Source organism: Vipera ursinii (genome assembly GCF_947247035.1).
Source record: "Vipera ursinii genome assembly, chromosome: 2".
NCBI lineage: Eukaryota > Metazoa > Chordata > Lepidosauria > Squamata > Viperidae > Vipera > Vipera ursinii.
This window is the reverse complement of record NC_139513.1, coordinates 242,993,472-243,009,189: the sequence shown is the minus strand read 5'-3', so window position 1 is coordinate 243,009,189 and position 15,718 is coordinate 242,993,472.

Genomic DNA, 15,718 nt, shown 5'->3' with positions numbered 1-15,718 from the left:
CATAATGATACTTGATATCAAAGTACTTTTTATGTGAAATAGCTTTCTCTGCTTTGGGAATTGGGATTCAACTTTATTGTCCTTGTGCATAATTGTGGGGTTTGTTTGGTTAATTCTTCTTAAAATGCAATATTGGTTTGAACAGCCAAGTTAGCTTTTGACAAACTAGTGCTGCAGATATGTATTTTCCTGTAGATGAGAGGGCAACTTCTGACTGATTTTTTTTGACTATCTTCTCATCCTTATACCACATAATATATAATCAAGATAAATTAAAAACATATGCCTTTTTCTTATTCTAACAGCTGGTATATGAACAGGGACCCGCTTTGCCTTGTGGGAACGCTGCATAAAGCAACAATTGATTCAGTTTTTAATTCCGAGCACTTCCTGCTTATTTGAGCCCAGAAATACTATTTTGTAACTTGTTCAGGATTTTGTTTTTCTTTTTCCAGTATCTGTGGATCCTGGTGACTCTTGCTTTTATATATGTTCCTCAGTGTCCCCATGTGAGAAAACTCTTTATATACTGTACGTGTGCATGATAAACATCAGACTGCAATATGACAATGCTCTATTTGAAGTGTGTAAAAGATTGAAGGTGAATATATGTGTCCCAGGATAGTGTTGCAAGATCCAATCTGGGTCAGTCATCAGGACCAGAGCTTTCGTCTTCCGAGCTGTCGGACTTGTGGCTGGAGCCCATCCATGGGGAACTTCTCTGTGTGCTTTGGGCAGTTCTGTGTGTGGTATTTATATAGTTCTGGTTGTGTGTAGCTTTTTAGATGTAGATTGGGGTGCTGAAGGCTCTTTATTAAGTCATTCCAACAACCATCCCAATCTATATCTAAAAAGCTACACACGACAGCCACCATATAAGTAACACACAGGGAACAGCCCAAAGCACACAGAGACGTTCCCTGTGGATGGGCTCCAGCCTGTGTCCGAAAGCTTGGAAGACAAAAGCTTTGGTCCCGGTGACTGACCCAGATTGGATTCTGTGTAAAAGATTTATCATATTGGCTGAATAAAGTAGCTCTGTACTACAGCCATAACTGGGACTGGAATTCCTGTTGCTAAGTTATGCAGTTGTAAAGCATAATGCCCCAACTGCCCTTGTAATTTCAGGTGTGCAGGTTGTTAAATGGGAAGCAGGAAACAGAAGATGGAAGTGGGAAGTCCAAATAAAAAGCATGGAGTGCTACGGGGGGGGGAAGAGGCCCTGGAAAGCCTGGTACAAGGCATGTGTGACTTGGGGGAGGGAGGTTGCTACAGTGTGCCTTTAAGTATGCCAGGAAAGGAGAGTATGGCTGTGTGTACATGCATTTGTGCAAATACAAGGAGGCTAGAGAAAAAAAGAATATGCTGTGATTCTGGGGCTTCACAGTACAACACAAAGCTGCAGCCACTCCTAGAAATCTTAGCCACCCCAATTCATTGCACCCCGGAAATCCCCTAGTAGCATGGCACAAATCCCCTATCCTCTGGTAAGTACAAATGAGCTTTTTGGTGCACCACAGCTCTTAGACTGCAAAGTATTAAAAGGATGCTCACTGAGAGACGTAAATGTGCAGATGTACTAGCAAAAGAGGGGAGAATGGAATCCACAGCTTTTAAAGGCATTTTTGGATATGCTGACCAGCTGAGAATAGAGCAGTAGGTAGCCCAGAATATAATGACTGTACAAGGCACCAGTCAGACCCATGTAGAAAAGGTCATTCTAATCACTGCAGACAATCCATGCTGTGGTTATCACTGAAGTGGAATGAAGTACAATAGTCTAAGAAGATGGCAGTTTTAAGGCAGCTCAGAATGGAAATGTGCAGTTGAGGCATAGTCAGAGATGCATTTATGGTGGGTTGGCACTCGATGGAGGACAACATTGTCAGTTCCTATATTCAGAAAATGGAGGGTGGTTCATGAGTGGCAATGCAGCAAAGAGACAGTACAGTGCAATTGCTTATTAGTGGGAAATATAGGAAAATGCTATTTAACACTATTTGATCAGAGCTGATTCAGGACATTATACAGCTTGAAGTGGAGGAAGAAATTCACAAACAGCTTTAACCTGTTTTTAGCATTTTAAAAACACAAAACACTAAATGATTAGCATAGTCACTACTGTCCTTTGATGACCTTTAGTATCCGCCTAATATTCAGGTTATCCTCATAATTTTTCTTCCACTTTTTTTTTAAAAAAAATGGGTGTTAGTTTGTTAGCTGTTCAGCTAAGAATTCAGCTGTTTTCTAGTTCAGCTGCTTAAAAGCATATATTGGAACATCATTCCCCCAGAGATAAGATTGGCCCCCATCTTGTTGCTTCTCTGCAAGGCCTTGAAAATGTGGTTTTGTCAGCTAGTTTGGGGACCTCATTTGGAGCCAATCAAATGATTGTCTGAGTCTCTTCTTGTAGAACTTTTCTTCTGGACTCTTTAAGACTCTGGATGTAAAACACAATATAAAATATAAAAAATATAAAAACACAATATAAAATATTTCAGCTGGAAGCTATATGCACTGTGAAGTCCCAAACAACCAGGATGTAAAATATGCTAAACAAAGCTAAATGTTCCAATTGATTTAGCATGTCACAATCAAATTTGTTTCTTGCACTTTTAAATCACCCATTACACACAGGATTTAGGTTCTTATTCGCTCAATATGTACTGGAAATGGTGTTGCCAAGAAAGATTGCTGGCATTTTTCTCTGTCAGGCTTACTACTCTCTAGCTAGCTTTGCATTAATTTTCCATTGTTCATTTGAATAGGTCTTTTTGCATTGTTTTTATTCTTTGCAACCCAACAGAATGCTGGAAATGAATTATGCAAAGGGTCTCAGGATTCTGTCCAACCATCTGTCTGGCCATCATCAGGTTAAGTCTTTGAAAACAGAACAGAATGGGACAAATTCCGGTGTGGTGGAGAAGCTAAGAGGAGAAAGTTTGACTTTGAAAATGGACCAGAACCAGTGATGCTTGATTAAGCATCAAGACATAACAATACAAAAGTCACCATAAAAATCAGTGCATGGAGTTTTGCTAAATCACTTTTTCTTTTTCTGAAAGATGGAGAGATATGAACTGATTCATGGCTTGAGTTTCAAAGAAAAGGGGAAAAATATCCCCACTGTCTGTCTCAAGCCTTTTTGTATTTTCTTTTGTGCCAATGTTATGGATGTCTAGAGGTTTTTGTGACTCCTTTTCTGCAAATCAGTAGAAGAATTGCAGTGGAACATTCTCTTAAGTAATCCATGTAATGGCTTTTAGATAACACAGGAGAAGCAAAAGAGAACTAAAGCTTTTTATGCATTTGTTTCAGCTTAACCTAGCTCCACGCTGCTGACTATTGCCTTCAAGCCATTGGCTTTGCTCTTTCTTAATTAGGTTATTCTGGAAGATTTCCCTCCACCTAAGAACTGTCTTCAGGAATTGGCATTGCTTATTAATGAATTACTTTAAAAATGAATGGGAAGATAAAAGGACGAGAACTTTGTAGCCTGAAACTTCTGGAGCTGCAACAGGCTTTGAAAGGGGGAGCCATTGAAATACTTCCATACACTATGATGGTACCATCTTTGGTAACTGCTGCAATTCCCACAGATTAGTAAAAGTAAGATCGCTATGCAAGGTCAAGAACTCTCTAAACACTTCCCTACATAATTTGTTCTTTTTAAAAGAACGTAAAAGGTATTGTTGTAAATATCCCAGCTGCCATGTCCTTAAGAAAGGTTCCCTGGCATCCACTCATAACCTTCCCAGTTACCAAATTTATGGGATGATCAAAATCTGTAACATGCCTATAAAAACAATCTTCCTCAATGGAAAGTGTAAGAGCATAAAGGTCACCCTTCCAGGTGGTCAATTTTTCCATGTACAAATACTTTTCAGCATATGGAACAAGATGTCAACTATGTATTCCTGTGCAGAAAATGAATGCCATCACGACACTACATATGTTAAGAAGTCAGGTCCTCCATCTTTTAAGCTGGTATCCTGAAACTGTTCTAGTGCCCTATCTCTGAACAATAATGTGTAACTATAATAATTGCAGGTGAGATTAAGAAAGTTCACTTTAGTCTTGGAAGAAACCTCAAGAAGAATATGCTAATCCTTGCAGCATCTTTATTGAAAAAAATGTATCTTCTAATATGATGAAAAAATGCTAAGATATGCTAAGACCCTGTTTATTTCTCTCTACCCAGTCAACTGGAAAATAAAATTTGTGGACTGCATTTGAAGATTGCAAAGCATAACATTTAATCAAATTCCTTCTGCTGGTCCTGGGGTTTTGGAAGATATTAATGCCATGTAAATCCAGGAAACAATGTTTTTCTTCTTTCCCCTCCTTTTTTCCCCTTGCAACATGGATGCATTGGAGATGTTATAGAGTTAGGGAAAGTCAGTCCTTCAAAGTAGATCAGATCAGGAAACGGAGAACTGTCCTTAACAGAAATAGGCTATAGTAACAGTATCTTGCAAATCTGTGTCTGCCTTTGCTCTCTTTTATACTCAAGGGATTTATGTGTGTGTGTGTATGTGTACTCTCCTGCATATTCTGCAACTGCTCTACCTCTAATTGTGTTTGAATTTTATGTCCAAGATCATCTCCCCGGCTGTCCCCTAGCCTCAGATTGGAGTGGCAGCTGGAACCGCAGCAGAGAGGAGACAGACCTTTTCCAGGTGAGTGATCTGTGCCTCGGAAGCTCCCTAAAGCCGGAGATGTGCGTAAGTTCCAGCACCTTTTTTTAAAAAAAACAAAAAAAGCACTATGTGTTTGGGTATAGGTATGTTTGTATGTGGGTATATATATATATGTATGTATACACACACACACACACACACACACACACACATATATGTACTGTATATGTACTGTATGTGTGTATATAGATATACATACATGTTTTCTGAGGTTTTTGTGGGTGTTTGTATGGAGATCTTTGGTCATTCGGTTTTTCCCCCCCACGTTACGTGGGAAAAATTCCCAATTTTACATGGGAAAAAACCCGAATGACCAAAGATCTACATATATATACATATATATATGTACTGTATATGTACTGTATATGTGTATATGTGTATATATATACTATATATATATGTTTGTAATGTGTATATGTATATATATTATAATAGTAAAATCTATACAAATTAAAACAATAATAAGAAAGTGAAAGTTGCAATAGAAAAGTAAAAAAAGTAGAAAATAGGGGGGGAAAAGGAAAAGTAAGAATGTAATAAGAAATATATAAGGAAGTGATTTCCAACCTTCATTGTAACAAGTATAAACAATTTTAATAACTTAAATACCTCAACTTAGTTTATGACTGATGGTTCTCTTCATCCCACAACCCATCTCTTATCTATTGAGAAATTCATGAAACATCATTCTTTTCAGTCCTGCCTGGTGTCAGCACAAAATCCAATAAAGTTTACCAGAAATAACAACATATCTTATTTTAACCATAATCAAAATAAACTAATTTTATATTCCTTTCTTTTACTTCTAACATTCTTAAACTTAGTCTATTCAAACTTAGTCTATTCATTTATTCTTTGCCCAAAATCCAATATAAAAAATTATCCCAGTCACTCACTTGGATTATTATTTGTGTTTGATTTTTGAAATATCAACCAAGCTTTTTATATGTTCAGTGTGGGATAATAATAATAATAATAATAATAATAATAATAATAATAATAATAATAATAATAATAATAATAATAATAGTTGGAAGGGACCTTGGAGGTCATCTAGTCCAACCCCCTGCTCAGGCAGGAAACCCTATACCATGGATGTCAAACTTGCGATGTCATGTGATGTGTCGTAACGTATCACAACTTTTTCCCCATTGCCAGTAATGGGGTGGGCACGGTTTTGGCGTGACGCATCTGGCCCATGGGCCAGCAGTTTGACACCCACGCCCTATACCATTTCAGACAAATGGCTGTCCAGTCTCTTCTTAAAAACTTCTAGTGTTGGAATATTCACAGCTTCTTGAGGCAGGTTGTTCCACTGATAAATTGTATTAACTGCACTTCTTCCATGTTATCTTTGTAGCTTCTGCAAATACCATCTCTTTCTTGTCAAATAAAACTTGTTCATTATCTGCCATTGCTTCTATGACTTCTTCTGGATACAGTCTATCCATAAGAGGAAAGCATCGCTGTTGATGATGCTAACTTCCGATTCGATTTTTCAAAAGTAATCCTTTAGTATTTTCAATATAATAATGTTTTGTGTCATTTTATAAGTCCAAGTTAATTAATTGTCAGTCAAACTTTGGTATTTTTCTCCTTTAACTAAAATCTATAGTGCCCTGTAAAGTTCAGTTTTTTAAATGACTATCTTAATTGTGTCTTACAAAAAATTCAAACAAATCTATTTCCCATGGGTAGGATTCTTTATCATAAAATCCAAAACTTTATTCTAAATTTATCTGGACTCTTAATCCATTTATATTTTTTTTAGGATCAAAGTTTTATTTAGATTTTTTTACTGTTTATTTCAGATTTTTAAGCTTATGATTCAAATTCTGAACATGATTAGAAGAGGAAACCTGCAAACTTAGTGCCCTTTAAAAGGCACCTACCATGGTTGCAAGCAAGATGGCTATTCCTATTATGTCCCACTGCTTAAAACCCGCTGGGGATGGTAATTGTTGTGACTCAGGGCCAGCCTGTGGGCCCGACAGCCGGGTCCGATGTATCGGAGGACTCAGATGTGGGGGAGGAGGGAAACGAACCGGCTGATGATGATTTGGAGACTTTGCAGAGTCCTCAGCCGGGAACCTCTTCTCAGCTGTGTGAGCCCGAGAGTGCGGAGGATGATGACCCACAGCTGGCCCTGTTCAAGGACGCCCGACGCAGGAGGCAGACGAGCAGGGACAAACAAAGGAAGGCTATGGGACTCCTCGGGAGGAGGCACAGGGAGACCACGCCCTGAGCTCTCTATAAAAGAAGTGTTTGGGGAGGGGCTAGTTGCTGAAAGCAACTTTTTCTTTGAGAAGTCAAGCTCTTGTATTTTTGTAACAGTGTAATTAAAACTTGGCAGAAGCCTTTTGATCTTGGACGCTTTCCAGACTCTTCCTTTGATTAGGGGTGCGAGAAGAGGGCTGGTTTAGAACAGTAATCTTGCAATCTCCTTATGAGGAGGTCTTGCTTGCAGCACATGTGGATGATCTCCCATCTTGTTATTCAGAGAGGTTCCAAAAAGCTGGTCTACTCATGACTCTCATGAGAAAAGCAGGGCTAGATGAATCAAAAGTTGGAATTAAGATTGCCGGAAGAAACATCAACAACCTAAGATATGCAGATGATACCACTCTAATGGCAGAAAGTGAAGAGGAACTAAAGAGCCTCGTGTTGCGAGTGAAGAAGGAGAGTGCAAAACTTGGGTTGAAACTAAACATTAAGAAAACCAAGATCATGGCATCCGGCCCTCTCAATTCCTGGCAAATAGATGGGGAAGAAATGGAGGTAGTGACAGATTTTATTTTCCTGGGCTCCAAGATCACTGCAGATGGGGACTGTAGCCAAGAAATTGAAAGACGCTTGCTCCTGGGGAGGAAAGCCATGGCAAATCTAGACAGCACACTAAAAAGCAGAGACATCACCCTGTCAACAAAAGTGTGTATAGTCAAGGCTATGGTCTTCCCAGTTGCAATGTATGGCAGTGAAAGCTGGACCATAAGAAAGGCTGAGCGCCAAAGAATTGAAGCCTTTGAACTATGGTGCTGGAGAAGACTCCTGTGAGTCCCTTGGACTGCAAGGCGATCAAACCGGTCAGTCCTAGAGGAGATCAATCCTGACTGCTCTTTAGAAGGCCAGATCCTGAAACTAAAACTCAAATACTTTGGCCACCTAATGAGAAGGAAGGACTCACTGGAGAAGAGCCTAATGCTGGGAAAGATTGAGGGCAATAGAAGAAGGGGACGACAGAGAATGAGGTGGCTGGATGGAGTCACTGAAGCAGTAGGCGTGAGCTTAAATGGACTCCAGAAGATGGTAGAGGACAGGAAGGCCTGGAGGAACATTGTCCATAGGTTCGCGATGGGTCGGACACGACTTCGCAACTAACAACAACAACAACTCATGACTCTTTGTTCTTTACATGGTCATCAGCTTTTCGTTTTGAAGAGCCTTCTTTAGTCCACCATTTCTTTGAAGAGGACTTACAGCCCTGAAAATATGAGTTTTAAGTGTATAATAAATGTCCCAGACATTTGGGATATATACTGTAGTTAGATGATTTAGTGCACCTTAACCTTAAGTAAATCTGTAACACCATTCATATGAAATCTAAAGAAGTCCCCTGGACCACATAGAATGACTAATAGAAAGGTATTAAAAATCCAGAGCAAAGTATCTTTTTCTTTCCTTTTCCTTTTCCTCTCTTTTTATAAAATTGAAACATACAAGCCACTATGAGTTCTTCCAGTTTGGTAGCCATATAAGTCAAATAAATCATCCTACATATACTACAATATTGCAAACTAATAAGGTTTTTAAAGACATGATAAATGCCTGAATTTCTTCCATCCTGTGGTGTATATGAGCAGGTCATACAGGTCACAAAATTTCCCACGGCTTAAAAATCAGTAATGCTGGCTATAGAGAATGAAAAGATTTTAAAGTAAAGTAGTTATTGTAGTTTCATAAATAAAAGTACTATTCTAAACTATAGAAAATAAGATCCTTGAAACTGCATTTAAAGTCCAGGGTGCCATAATTATGGTATTTTTCTCAAAAGGAAGTGATCAAAAATGCTGAATCACGGTAAGAGATTGATTTCACTTATCTGGAACCAATACCAGCTGCACATGTTGGGCTGCAGCTAGTTTGGCTTCAACAAATCTTGTCATGAAAAAGTCTCTCTCTCTCTCTCTCTCTCTCTCTCTCTCTCTCTCTCTCTCTCTCTCTCTCTCTCTCTCTCTCTCTCTCTCTCTCTCTCTCTCTCTCTCTCTCTCTCTCTCTCTCTCTCTCTCCACCCTACTCTGTCCTGATTTTTATATAACATGTAATGATCGATTTGTTATTATCCTGAATTGTTTTACATTATATTGACTGGTATCCAACCATTCAACCTTTCCCCCCCCTCTTCTGGTAATCTTCTGTCAAACTATTTACAGAATATGGAATGCAGAAACATGTCTGTGTTGGACTGATTACATATCTGCCAAAATAGTTTTAATTTTGTTGGAAAGCTCTTATATTTCTCCCTCTGTATTTCTCCTTAGCAGTAGAAAAAATAGGCAGAAAAAATTAGACTCTGAGGGGAAATAAACAGGCAAGCATCTATATCTGTCTACGTCTGTGTCTGTATCTATGTATCTATATATCATCAATGTCTATCTATCTGTCTGTCTGTCTATCATCTATCTATCTATCTATCTATCTATCTATCTATCTATCTATCTATCTATCTATCTATCTATCTACCTACCTACCTACCTACCTACCTACCTACCTACCGTATCTATCTGTCTGTCTGTCTGTCTGTCTGTCTGTCTGCCTGCCTGCCTGCCTGCCTGCCTATCTATCTATCTATCTATCTATCTATCTATCTATCTATCTATCTATCTATCTATCTATCTATCTATCTATCTATCTATCATCTATCTATCTATCTATCTATCTATCTATCTATCTATCTATCTATCTATCTATCTATCTTCTTTCTTCTATTTATATCACACTTAGAAACTTCTACCCTATTGCACCAGTTGTATGAAATCCATATTTTGCAGCTACAAGACAGTGAATACTACCTACTGGGTTGTACATTGTTATTTTATTATGAAAACTAGTATTGAACAACTGAGCCCTATCTGAAGAGCACTTTTCTGACTTAATTACCAGATCTGATAAACACATAAGAAATGACAACTTTGGGACTTGTTTTGAAGAAGGTCATTTTAGGGATTGCTATAAACTGTAAGAAAAAAGTGTTTCTTTTCTTTGTGTTTTTTTAATCTTTTCCATCAGATTTATGCGACCTTAGAAGAATCACCAGTGTTTTAATTTTACACTCAGTTCCCCAATCTTGTTAGTATTTTTTGAATTATTTTAAAAAGAATTTGCCTGTAGTAGTACACACCAAACCAATTTCAACTTGGCATAGGGAATTTGATTGCAGTGCATGTCACTTGCTATTTCAGAGATAATTAAATTTTGAAAGAGCAGAATATTGTTTCCCTTTTTAATGTTTGCTTGTCTGGGATTTGTGTGCTGTCCTTGCCTTGTCCTTGGCACACTATTCTTTTTTTCTAGATCAGAACATTCCAGTTTTACATATGACATTGTTCTCTTTTTTCATTGATTGAATACCTTGATTACTTTTTGGAGATTATCCAAAGCATCCAATATTAAACATTTTTCACACAATCATTCCACTATTTTCTGCAGGTAGTTTGAGAAGAAAATAGGTTAAAACTTAGATCCATATTTCTTCTGTTCTTGAAAGGAATAAATAGGTCCAGGACAGAAATGACATTTGACTGATTTCATTAACATGTTAAACTAATTTGAAATAAATAAATATACAGTCTAAACAGATTACTCTTTAATCACCTGTTTAATTATTTTCCATTTTTGTATCATTTGGTGACAGTTTCTGAAGGTGTTAGAAAAGTCAAATGATGCCTTGACCTATTTGGTTGTTTTGCCAAGTGCCCAAGCAATTTATTCTTTTGAGTATCCAAATAAAGTCCAAGATTTCTTTCATATCTGAAGATCTTACTGGTTTATTGAATACATGACATGGTAGGCAAAGGAAAACTAACTCTAAAATTCCAAGATGTCTAACCAAATCATATAACAATATTTCCAGCCAAAACTCCGAGATGTCCACATAGTTCATGTAAACACCTCATTGTTCTGAGAACGTTCTGTTATCTTCTTTTCTACAGTTAAAATGTCCTCAAAAAATTTCCATACATCTGTGTTTCCACAAACATCTGCAGAACTGGAGAGGTTTCATTTCTCTAACTAACCCATCCGAAGTCTCACCTCCCCCCCCTCTTTACTCTAAGGACAAGATGAAAACAATAAGGCATGTAGCTACCAGGTTTTCACTCTGGACACACCCCACGAATGAAGGAATTTTAAGTTTTATTATTAATTCAATTGAACAGATCTAAAAGTATAGAATAAAAAGCATACGTACCAAGTAAGATGATACTCAAATCTCTCACAAGTGGTCAAGAGCTCCTCAATAGTCACAGCAGAAATATTCCAAGGGTGGGCAATATCTACTGTACCCAATGCTAGCTTCTGTGTAGAAGTTCCCAGCTTCAAGATCAGTACAAAAGGTTTTATTAAAACTTGGCACCAAGACTTTATGGCCCTGCTTCTATGGTCATGAACTGACTTTGAGCAGGTGGCTCTTGAATGTAGGATGGAAACAGAAAGACTGAGTCTTTCACAGATAAGAAAAGCTTTGCAGGTATGTAAAGATTCCCTATTCCTCATTCTCCTTTATTTGACAAACAAAAGTAGAAAAACAAGCATGTTAGCTCAGAATGAGCCCTAAACATTTAGACCTTTCTTAATATGAAAGAGAAATAAGCATATGTCAATAAATTCCTTGGAATAAGAATGGTCTTTCACTTTGCCATTACAGGGCTGTGTATACCCATGTTTCCCTGAAAATAAAACCCTATCGTATATATTTTTTTGGACCAAAAGACCCATTAGGACTTATTTTCAAAGGATGTCTTATTTTACGGCTGCTTGCCCACTTCATCCCACCATATGGTTGCTCGTGGCCACAACGGGGCAGGACAGCACATCGCACCAGTGCTGCTGCCATAAGGTGAGGCAAGGCAGTTGGGGGAGGATGGAGCTGCCCCACATGCCACGCACCTGCTTACCTCAGGGCCCCTGCAGCCAGGCCACCCATATCCCACCACCTGCCTCACCTCACAGTGGCAGCACCACCAGCAGCAGTCACAGCAGGAGCCCGCATGGCCGCCAGCCTGCTTGTCTGGTTGCTCATGGTCACAACAGGGCAGGAGAACCAGTGCTGCCCCCCACGAGTTAAGGTGAGGCAGGTGGGGGGGTGGAGCTGCCACATGCACCCCACACCTGCTTCCCTCAGGGCCCCCACAACCAGGCCACTTCCTGTTTGATGATCTCCCCCTGGCCTGTTTAATGACCCGGCTGCCTGCCAGCCTCTTCCCTTTCACTTCCCTCCCAAACTAGACTGCCATGCTATGGAGGATAGGTGGGGGAGGCTCAGTTGCCTTACCTGGTCCCCCTCCGCTGTTTCAGAGCTGGGGAGGATTGATGGCAAAAGGCCTCTGCCACTACTGAGCATCTGCCATGTCTGCTGCTGGAGGGGCATTCTTTGGTCCCTACCTCCCCTTCCCTGCCCTGCCCTGCAGACCACCTGCTGGTGGTGGCAGCTGCCTCCTCCTCCACCTGCCTCTTAGGTCCTGCATTGCTGTGTCATGCTGTATTGTATGGTTTCAATGGTAGCAGCTCTGGAGGCCAGTGATAGGTTCTCTGCATCGTCCCTGGGCTAGCTCCATTTGCGGCTCTCCCCACACAGCCATGGGAGACTTATACCAGGGCTGGTGGTGGAAGTGCTCCAAAGACCGCATTGCCATGACTTTAGCCACCAACTCTCCCATGGCTATGAGGGCAGAGCTGCAAAGGCGGCAGAGGAGAAAGTGGGGGTTGCTGCTGGCTGTTGCACAGCAGTGGCAGAAGCCTTTGGCTGTCACTCCCCCCTGCTTCTAAAATGGGGAGCAGGCAGCTTGAGGCAGGCAGAGGAGGAGGAGGTGGCAGCTGCCACCAAGCAAATGATCTGCAAGGCCGGGCAAAGCAGGAGAGCAGGGACAAAGAAAGCCCCTCCAGTGGTGGATGCAGATGTTATGCAGTGGTGGTGGAGGCCTTTTGCTGTCACTCCCCCCTGGCTCTGGAACAACAGAGTCGGACCAGGTAAAGGGACCAACACTCCCCTGCCAATCCTTCATAACATGGCAGTCCGGCTTGGGAGGGAAGTGAAAGAGAAGAGGCTGGTGGGCAGTGGGTGCATCGCACATGGGGAAGCACCACACACCCCCACCACCTGCCTTGTCTTACCTCGTGGTGGTGGCAGCGGCGTGCCACATGGCCTTCTGCCCTGTTGTGGCAGTGAGCACTCAGATGGTGGGACAGCATGGGTGAGCTCTTAAATAGGGCTTATTTTGGGGGTAGGGTTTATATTAGACGCGACGGAGAAACATGGTATTTATTGCAAGTATTTTTGCAGAAAAGTCTAGGAACTAAGGATGGCAAAGGAATTGCTTCAAGTAACTGAAGCAATTGGATAAGGTATGGTGAACCAACAATTACAAGCAGAATCCATGGGAAAATGTATGGACCAAAGAATAAGACACTGTGATCTCCAAAAATGAAAATGTATGCTTGAGCAAAGAAAAATACCAATTCACCTAAACATTAAGTGATAAGAAGGGGAGCAAATTTAAAGCAATAGAGGCTACATTTTTACCCCCTATCTGCCCATTGAATTGATTCTACATAGTTTGAAAGAGGCCCAGGAACTTCATGTTCTCTCAGGGTGATAGATTTGTAGTTCATTCTGCAGAGAAAATTACCCAGTAGAATAAATAGTTACAGAGTATATTTACACTCTTTTAAGTTATGGTATATTTGTTTATATAGGTTTTAGAAAATATTTATCTATAGAATATAGGTAAAATTATAAGTCCATGCTTTTTCAATCGCTGTTCTACACACAAGGAGACTGATGCATTGGCCCTGCCTTTTTGAGGTTTAAATTAAGAAAGTGATTTTTTTTTTCAGATGCTTCTGAGTACTCTCCAAGAAGAAGGATTATTCACACACTCTCTTGAACTAGAATGGAAAGGAATTTGACACAGTTAATGATAGCACGTCAGCTGCACCAATTAGAGCATATTTGTGAATATGCATATTTGTATAACAGGTTAGATAACTAAGGGGCCAACAACCATGTTAGGGCAGTAGAAATAAGGATGATGTGAGCTTGTTTAAAACCAACCAAAGTCTCAGAATGACAGGGAAAAGAAAAGGAAGCGCAGCAGTTAGTGGGATACAGTTTATCCATACCAAGTATGGGGACATGCATTTTATTTGTTATGTAAATGGCTGCAATTTCCACTGAAAGCCACTTTTGAGCCCTATTCATTGTTATCCATCTCGGTAGCAGACTCCTATCACCCAATCATTGAAATCTTGCTGTGTGAAGCCAAATAGAGGACAGTGTTACTTAAGTAATTTGCATAATTACAGTATTACAAAACCAACACTTTATTATTACAAAGGTTTTTTTTTGTTTTATCAGATATTAAAGCTGGATCTTTTTTACTACAAATGTGTACAAAAAGGGATTTCTTCATCTCCCTTTTTTGCTGCTTAGGGCCAGACCACAATGTACAAAAGAGCACATGTGCTTGATTTATATGCTTGTTTGTGTGGATGGTGCACTGGATGGTCATGATGACAATAAAATTTACAACTTAAAGATAAATTTATAGGAAAGTATAGCAAGTTTTAAATTTAACAAATTTTGGATGCAATGGACAAAATATGTCAATACAATATATGCTTTGTGTGCATAAAGCCACATTCACATTTAATATTTTAATTATATTTCTAGACACTTAACATATTTTTTCTAGTCATTGAAAGATTTGCCCATCAACATTCTCATGATATCTGATTTCAAATTAGGAGTCTAAGGAAGCTTCTCAATTAACATAACCCCAGGACACAGCTTCCATTAGTACTTTATGCACAGCTGCTGAAGGATGAACCAGTCTATGAACAGCAAGCATTTCAAGGTAAGCAGTGCCATTATAGGCAGTAATATGGGTATTGAGACAACCATTAAAACAGATGGCGGAGGCTGATATTTATGCATAAAGAGCCCATATTCACGGGATCCTGCAAGAATAACAGTTATGTTGCATTGAAACAAACTGTCCTGGGACATTTCACTGAATCAGTGTTTGTGTGTGTGTGCGTATTTTAAAAAATCATAGTTTTATTTCATTTATTGCTATTATTTCAGTCATTGAACTCAAATGTATGCCAACTCATTTTTATCAGAGCAAAAAGAAATCCACTGAGTGTTTTGGTTTCCCACTGTTACCCTGGTCCTATTAGTTCCATGCCAGTGCCTTTTTCATTTGTGTTTTGTTTAAACACAACATATTAATTTCTGGAATGTACACTATATGTTTTTCTCTGCATGCCAGTCTTGTTTCAAAGAAATACACAAGGAACAATTCATTTACATCAGCTGGTATGCAGGTGGTTTTCCAAGTGTTTTGAGCTACTGTTGAGCATGCCTTATTTATTTATTTATTTATTTGGTTTATATACCGCCCTACTCCCAAAGGACTCAGGGCGGTTTACAAGGCAAAATTTAAAAACAATACAATATAAAATTAAAATAAAATTAAATTAAGTCTAGCCGCAAAAAATTATAATCACAATTTAAAAACATTAAACCCCTCAGTCCAGACCAGATAGCTCAAAGAGCCAGGTTTTTAGGTCCCGGCAAAATGAACGAAGGTCGGGGGCAGTCCAGAGTTTCGTTGGCAGTTGATTCCATAGGGCAGGCGTGCCCACAGAGAACGCCCTCCCCCTGGGGATTGCCCGTCGGCAATCCTTGACCTGCGGTACCCTGAGGAGGCCCTCCCTGTGGGAGTGCACAGGATGATGGG